The following is a 7,495-nucleotide window of genomic DNA, read 5'->3' on the forward strand; positions in this document are numbered from 1 at the left end:
CTGAGAATGAAACCCAAGGCCACGATTTGTCACTGAGCTGTGTTCCAGAACTAATGAGTTTTGGTCCCTTACTATATCACACTTTTTAAGCAATAAGGTTTGTACAGTAGCCTCTCCTCAGCGAAACACTTTTCGAGGTGAGATAGTTGAAAAGTGAATTCCATCGAAGTGTGGGTTGCATGGTGCCCAGGCATGAGAGTGGGGGGTTTTCTTAGGAAGGAGAAATTGTGTGGTAACTTGAGAATTTAAGATACAGATTAGTGATTTCCACCATAAACTAAACACATTCCAGTCAGATTAATATTCCATAGGAATACCCTTCCCTTTCCTTTCTCTCTCTCCCTCCCCCTTCCTTCTTTTTATTAAGGGCATCTGACAGTTTAGATATGTTGACACAGCTGACTATGTTACATCATACATTGTCATTGTCGATTTGCCAAGTGTTCTTCTGAAGGATACTGCTTAACTCAGTTGTGCAGTTTTAGAGGTGGAAAGATGCACATGGGACATGGACGTGGGACACATGACATACCTGTGACATGCCTTGACATGCCTGTGACATACCTGTGACATGCCTTGACATGCCTGTGACATGCCTTGACATACCTGTGACATGCCTTGACATGCCTTGACATGCCTGTGACATACCTGTGACATGCCTTGACCTGCCTGTGACATGCCTTGACCTGCCTGTGACATGCCTTGACATGCCTGTGACATACCTGTGACATGCCTTGACATGCCTTGACATGCCTGTGACATGATATATCTGCAAGCCTTCAGCCTCCCTGCCAGTGCAGTCAAGCTGCTTTGCTATTTGAAAGAACAGCTTGGTTTTACAGTGTTGGGTTTTGTTTTTGTTTTTAACATTTCATTTAATTACTTTGTGTTTGTGCGTGTGTGTGTGTGTGTGTGTGTGTGTGTGCACTTGTGTGGTGTGTCGTGGAGTGTGGAAGCAGATGAGGGTAGGTGACCACCAGAGGCCAGAGGGTTTCAGATTCTCCTGGAGGGACAGGCAATAGTAAGCCACCAGCAAGCGTTCTTAACCACTGAGCCATCTCTCTAGCCTCACAATGCGCGTTCTTCAAAATCAGTGCTGACAGACCTGCATTTCCTTTTCCTTTTTTTCAAATTTATTTACTTTTATATTTTTCTTCTTTATTAGATATTTTATGTATTTACATTTCAAATGTTATTCCCTTTCCCAGTTCCCCTCTCTCCCATCCCCCCTTTCCCTGCTCTATGAGGATGCTCTCCCTCCCACCCAACCACACCCATCTCACCACCCTGGCATTCCCCTACACTGGGGAATCCAGCCTTCAGAGGACCAAGGGCTTCTCCTCCAATTGATCACAGACAATGCCATTCTCTGTTACATATGGGGCTAGAGCCATGGGTCCCTCCATGTGTACTCTTGGTTGGTGGTTTAGTCCCTGGGAGTTCTGGGGGTTCTGGTTGTTGTTATTGTTGTTCTTCCTATGGGGTTGCAAACCCCCTCAGCTCCTTCAGTCCTTTCTCTAACTCCTCCATTGGAGTCCCCATGATCAGCCTGAAGTTAGCTGCAAGCATCTTAATCTGTATCATTAAGGCTCTGGCAGAGCCTCTCAGGAGACATTCCCTATCAGGCTCCTGTCAGCAAGTACTTCTTGGCATCAGCAATAGTGACTGGATTTGGTGGCTACATATGGGATGGATCCCCAGGTGGGGCAGTCTCTGGATGACTTTTCCTTCAGACTCTGCTCCACTCTTTGTCCCTGTATTTCCTTTAGACAGGAACAATTCTAGGTTAAAATTTTGAGAAAGGTGGGTGGCCCCATCCCCCAACCGGGGGTCTTGCCTAACCTCTGGATATGGTCTCTACAGCTTCTCCCTCCCCTTTGTTGGTCATTTCAGCTAATCTCATCCCTGTTGGCTTCTGGGAGTCTATTGCTTTCCTGGCATATGGGACTTGCTGGTGACTACCCACAGTTTCCCATCCCCCATTGCTACACACCGCTGTTCTAATTCCTGTCCCTCGGTATATCATCCCCTTCTCCTCTCTTATGTGATCCTGCCCCCTTGTTTCCCCTCCCCCTCCTCTCTTCCTCCCAAGTCCCTCTCACTCTCTACCTCCTGTGAGTATTTTGTTCCCCTTTCTAAGAAGACTGAAGCATCCACATTTTGGTTTTATTTCTTGAGCTTCAAATGATCTGTGAATTGTATCTTGGGTATTCCGAGCTTTTGGGCTAATATCCACTTATCAGAGAGTGCATACCATGTGTGTTCTTTTGTCACTGGGTTACCTCACTCAGGATGATATTTTCTAGTTCCATCCATTTGCCTATGAATTTCATTAAGTCATTGTTTTTAATAGCTGAGTAATACTCCGTTGTGTAAATGTACCACATTTTCTGTATCCATTCCTCTGTTGAAGGACATCTGGGTTCTTTCCAGCTTCTGGCTATTATAAATAAGGCTGCTATGAACATAGTAGACCATATGTCTGTGTTATATGTTGGAGCGTGTTTTGGGTATATGCCCAGGAGTGGTATAGCTGGGTCCTCAGGTAGCACTATGTACAATTTTCTGAAGAACTGCCAGAGTGATTTCTGGAGTTGTTGTACCAACTTGCAATCCAACCGACAGTGGAGGAGTGTTCCTCTTTCTCCACATCCTCGCCAGCATCTGTTGTCACCGGAGATTTTGATCTTATTCATTCTGATTAGTGTGAGGTGGAATCTTAGGTTTGTTTTGATTTGCATTTCACTGACGACTAAGGATGTTGAACATTTCTTTAGGTGCTTCTCAGCTATTCAATATTCTTCAGCTGAGAATTCTTGGTTTAGCTCTGTAGTCCATTTTTTTTTTTTTTTGAGCTGAGGACCGAACCCAGGGCAAGCGCTCTACCACTGAGCTAAATCCCCAACCCTGTAGTCCATTTTTTAATAGGGTTATTTGGTTCTCTGGAGTCTGAACTTTTCTTGAATTCTTTGTATATTTTGGATATTAGCTCACTATCGGATGTTGAATTGGTGAAGATATTTTCCCAATCTGTTGGTTGCCATTTTTTCTTAATGACAGTGTTCTTTGCCTTACAGAAGCTTTGTAATTTTATGAGGTCCCATTTGTCAATTCTTGATCGTAGAGCATTAAGTCATTGGTGTTCTGTTCAGGAAAATTTCTCCTGTGCCTATGTGTTCGAGCCTCTTCCCCACTTTCTCTTTTATTAGTTTCGTTTATCTGGTTTTATGTGGAGGTCCTTGATCTATTTGGACTTGAGCTTTGTACAAGGAGAGAAAAATGGATCAATTTGCATTCTTCAATATGCTGACTACCAGTCGAACTAGTACCATTTGCTGAAAATGCTATCTTTTTTCGACTGGATGCTTTTACCTCCTTTGTCAAAAATCAAGTGACCATAGGTGTGTGGGTTAATTTCTAGGTCTTCAATTCTATTCCATTGATCTACCAGCCTGTCTCTGTACCAATACCATGCAGTTTTTGTCACTATTGCTCTGTAATACTGCTTGAGGTCAGGGATGGTGATTCCCCCAGAAGTTCTTTTACTGTTGAGGATATTTTCTCTATCCTGGGTTATTTGTTATTCCAAATGAATTTGCAAATTGCTGTTTCTAACTCTATGAAGAATTGAGTTGAAATTTTGATGGGGATTGCATTTAATCTGTAGATTTCTTTTGGCAAGATGGCCATTTTTACTATATTAATCCTGCCAATTCATGAACATGGGACATCTTTCCAGCTAACCAAGCAAGTGAAAGAGCTGTATGACAAGAACTTCAAGTCTCTAAAGGAGGATATCGAACAAGATTTCAGACTTGCATTTTCAAGTAAACTTCTCTATATTTTATCATTCTGAGTAACCATTAAGTTCCTTGAAGCAGAGCTTGGCTCACTGATTGGCAGACCACTTTGTCTGCCACTTAACATAAACAAACACTCAGTAAATATAAGCACTTTGGTTGAAAAGGAAGACCAGCAGTAGCATGTGTAACATGACACACAGAATCGAACATGCTCTCCTCTGGTTCTGATTCAGCCTAGTGAACTCGGAGTCTCTTGCACCACTCCGAGTCTCCCAACCTTTTTCTTGAGTGGTTCAGAGGACAGTTGAGAGAAGGTCCTCAAACAGCAGATGGAAAGAAACTTTGGACTTCCTGTGCAGGTCTATAGGAATGCACTGAGGATGCTTGTAGTACAACCATTTTAAACCCATCCCCGATTAGCTTACAAATAAATGAGACTCAGACTATGGTTATTTTGTTGGGCTTTGACAATTACTGGGGGGGTGAGCCCTAATCTACTCTTTTAATTACTGGCCTGGCTACCTCCCCTGGGCCATATCCCAGATACTTGCTGTCTCCTAGGCATATGCTCATGGTGCATCTTGCTTCTCCTTCCCCCAGCTCCACCCTCCTTTCTCCAACCAGGTCACTCCAAACCCATCTACCTCTAATCCCTCCAGTAATTGGCTGTAGCCAATTTTATTTAACCAGTAGTTTGAAATCAAGGAACAAGGTTTCCACAACAAAAGCTCATCAGTCTGGACATTCTGGTATAGAACTTAGCATTACAATACACACCAACAGATCAAACCTCAACGGATGCTCTTTAAAACTGAGGAATAATAGTGTCCTTCCCGCCTTCACAGGAGACAAAGGGAAACTCTTCCCTAGCTATTCCTGTTTTTTTAACAATCAACTCAACATCTTTTTAGTTTTTAAATTTTTATTGAAAATAGTATATATTATATTTTATCATATTGCTTCCTACCTCCCCCACCCCCACTCTTCCTAGACATCCCTATCAACCCAAATTCATGCCCCTCCTACCTTGTTCAAAGCAGGAAAAACAACAGAAGCCAAAACAGATGAAAAGAAAAGAAAGAAAATGAATAAGATGTGCGCGTGCGCACACACACACACAGCAAAAACAAAACAACAAAAGAAACCATAAAAAAATTATTGATGTCAATTTTGACTTGGCCAATTATTCCCTGGCATGAGGCCTGGCCTGGGATGTGGGTGCTACAATCGCTGACACTCCATTCGGGAAAACTAATTTTAACAAGTGATTAATATGTCAATCACTGATGGACAAGATTAACACAGACCTTGAATATCACTTTCTTTGGAAGTTCCTTAATTCAGGAGTTGAGTGTCTTGTGGGAGGGCGTTGAGAGTTGCAATCCAAACCTTTCCAGAGGCCCTGATAACAGGACAGGGAAAACATTACCAGTACCACCACCACCACCATCACCAGCATCACAACCACCACAACAAAGCAAAACAAAACAAAAACAAGACAAACAACACAACAACAAAAATCCCTAGTCCTTTGTCTTGGCTCTGGAGCAGACTTGGCAAAGCCAGCCTGGGCTTGGAATGAGGGCCAAGATGGTGTTAAAGTTTACATTCCTGAAGAAGGTGGAATTAATCAGTCTCAAGGTCACTGTGTGCTCTGTCTGTGACATGCCCGAGATACCCTGTGTTCTCCACGTGCAGCATTGCCTGATTTGGTACTCGCTTACTTTGTCCCTTGGCCTGAGGGGTTCCTACTGACTCTGTCCCGTTTTCTCCTTGCAAGCTGTTTATATGATACTGTACTTCTTCATAAACTTGCTTGGCATAGATAGAGCATGTGTAAAACCTCCTGGCTGCAACATTCTGACCATCTTTATCTTATCTCCTGCTCTTTCTTCTCATAAACCTGTCACTAAAGAATGACCCAGGCCAGGAGAGGCTGTGATAGGTGATATGGTTAGTTAGTCTTCTTACTCAAAATAAAGGGCTCTGGGATACAGTGAGGAGGTGATTCTGGGTAGTAGGGCGGGGGCGGGGGGGGGGATGAGAAGGGCTTCTCTGCCTGTGTTTCTCGTTGTACTTGGGGGTCTATGGGCAGTAAGTTTACAGAAACCTTGAGAGAGTATCAATGACACAATCTCCATAAATTTCGTATTGCCCTTCCTTCCCAACATGATGTTTTACGTTGCTTGTCAATTGATATGAACAGCAATAGGATTGGTCTTAATGTGAAAAGCTTTTATTTTCTTCCACCGCAGAATCTTACCATCTTTTAAAATGTCCTTCCTTCCCAGCCCGGCTCTCAGGCATACTATTCTGACGGACGAGGCCGTTTAGAACTAAGGCTACTTCTAACGAGCTTAAAATTCTTTCTTCCTATTTTGGTTGCTAGGTCTAAACTTGTAGGCAGATGCACTCTGTAAGGGTCTGTCATTGTTTCACTGAGGAATTTGCGATTTCTTGAGGAAGTTTGTTTTCTCAATCCACTCTGCTGAAAGATCTTGTCGAGGCTGCAGACTACAGATTGAAAAGAAGGGAAGCCGCTTCTTCTCCTGAGGGTGGCTTCATTCCACAGGGGCATCTGTGACGATGGCGTCCAGAAACTGCCGCCTGAGAAAACACAGGCTGAGAATGATGTAAGAACTACCAGCGTGGTCCAGGGAGAGGCTGGGTCCGGCACAACAGGAAGTGTGTGTGTGGCTCCTCCCCCTACACCTAGACAAGCTAATTCCCCAAGTGATATGGCTCCCCGCCCTCTACAGGTTCCAAGCCTCCATCCAGTGCAGTTCCCATCGGTAAATGTGGACAACCGCAAGCTTATATCCAGGTTGGGTAAATTTGCTGCCTCTGCCATCACATGGAATTGAAAATTAGCGGCAAAAGTTAAATTCTGCTAGAAATAAGAAGGATACCCCCTCCTTGGTGTTTAAGCTTCCATATGAGTAAGGAGTCCCTAGAAAACCCTTCTGTGACTCAGGCCTGCTCTTACTTTGTCTGGGTTCCTCTATACAGACAGATCGTTTTATTTCTGAATCTAGAAGAGAAATCCTTCCCAGATCTGCAGAAGACACTGGGTCCCATTGCTAGCCCACAGCCAAGCATCGCTGCCTTCCCTCAGACAACATTCTGAGTTTCGTGGTTCTTCTCTGGCTGGGGTCTAAGGTTGTGAACCAACTGTGGACAGAAAGCTCAGGCAGCCATAGTTGAATATGACTAGGATTGAGAAGTGTGTGTGTGTGTGTGTGTGTGTGTGTGTGTGTGTGTGTGTGTGTAGAATGTCATCTGTGTTTGGGGGAAAGAAAAGAAAAGTTATCTGAAAAAGAAAAGCTCGGAGTAACTACTCACATTCAAAACAGTTGTTATTTGTAAAGAAAATCTCTGGTGCTAATTAAAATATTTAGGAAATGAATGGATGGATAGAAAGACGGATGGATGGATAGACAGATGATAGAGACAGAACAGATAGGAGGTAAGAAATAAAGTGGTAATTGAAAGAATAATTAGATTAGTAGCTGATAAAATAGCATATATATGTAAAATATTCAGGTGAACACTAGTCATCCTTAAGGGGAATTTACACTACTTCAATATATCTACTAAAAATTTCTACAACAAGCATGTGTCGCTTTTATAATACGAAAGTGTTCTCTTCTGGAAATATTTTTATTGAAAATTTCAAAACTTTCTAATTATAG

General features: G+C 43.0%; 1 protein-coding gene and 1 long non-coding RNA gene across 3 annotated transcripts in view; both read left to right on the forward strand.

Annotated features, from left to right (window-relative positions):
- The window catches only part of Fgf12 (fibroblast growth factor 12), a 567,597-nt gene that overhangs the window by 243,613 nt on the left and 316,489 nt on the right, over positions 1 to 7,495 (forward strand). The gene's annotated exons all lie outside the window — the stretch shown is intronic.
- The window catches only part of LOC134481099 (uncharacterized), a 44,948-nt gene continuing 43,307 nt past the window's right edge, over positions 5,855 to 7,495 (forward strand). Inside the window, exon 1 of the long non-coding RNA XR_010056324.1 lies at positions 5,855 to 6,627. This is a non-coding gene — a long non-coding RNA (uncharacterized LOC134481099). The remainder of the gene's footprint in view (positions 6,628 to 7,495) is intronic.

The sequence above is a fragment of the Rattus norvegicus genome, chromosome 11 (assembly GCF_036323735.1).
Source record: "Rattus norvegicus strain BN/NHsdMcwi chromosome 11, GRCr8, whole genome shotgun sequence".
NCBI classification, from domain to species: domain Eukaryota; kingdom Metazoa; phylum Chordata; class Mammalia; order Rodentia; family Muridae; genus Rattus; species Rattus norvegicus.